We start from the raw sequence: 561 nt of genomic DNA, 5'->3' as shown, positions 1-561 counted from the left end.
TTTTCTAGTCTTAATGCTAAACCAAGCTAACTGATTAATCCTAAAATGGCTGAGTTGCAATTAAATATTTTTTTGCTCAGCTGTTTTTGAAGCAATACTATATTACACATGTTTTCTCCAGGGTTATATTAAATATTAAAAAAAATACTCTTTGGGCTTATTTCATCTTTGAAACAAGAGCGCAGGCTAACTCTTTTCTCCATTTTCAGTTAATGTAAAACCAAGAGCTTAACGATAATCTAAAATGGCTGATTTGCCAAAATTAAATATTGCTCAGCTGTGAAAAGCAATACTATATACCTTTTCCCAGGCTTAAACCTTCGATTATACATAACATTTGTCCACAAAAACACAATTGAAAACAGAATTTAATGTTCTGGTGATTTCCCTCAACAAGATCTATGTTCAGATGATTATTAGCATGTGGTGTTGAAGAAAAACTACGTTTCATGATAAGAAGAGTTCCCAGTAAATAAGTGACCATTGGTGGGTCACAACAATTTTAATGGAAACAAAATTATTAAAAAAATCATGATGTTGTTCAGTGTGCGAACAATGTGC

The sequence above is a fragment of the Morone saxatilis genome, unplaced genomic scaffold (genome assembly GCF_004916995.1).
Source record: "Morone saxatilis isolate NCDOM2014 unplaced genomic scaffold, NCSU_SB_2.0 Contig20, whole genome shotgun sequence".
Lineage (NCBI taxonomy): Eukaryota > Metazoa > Chordata > Actinopteri > Moronidae > Morone > Morone saxatilis.
Note: the sequence above shows the minus strand (reverse complement) of the source record.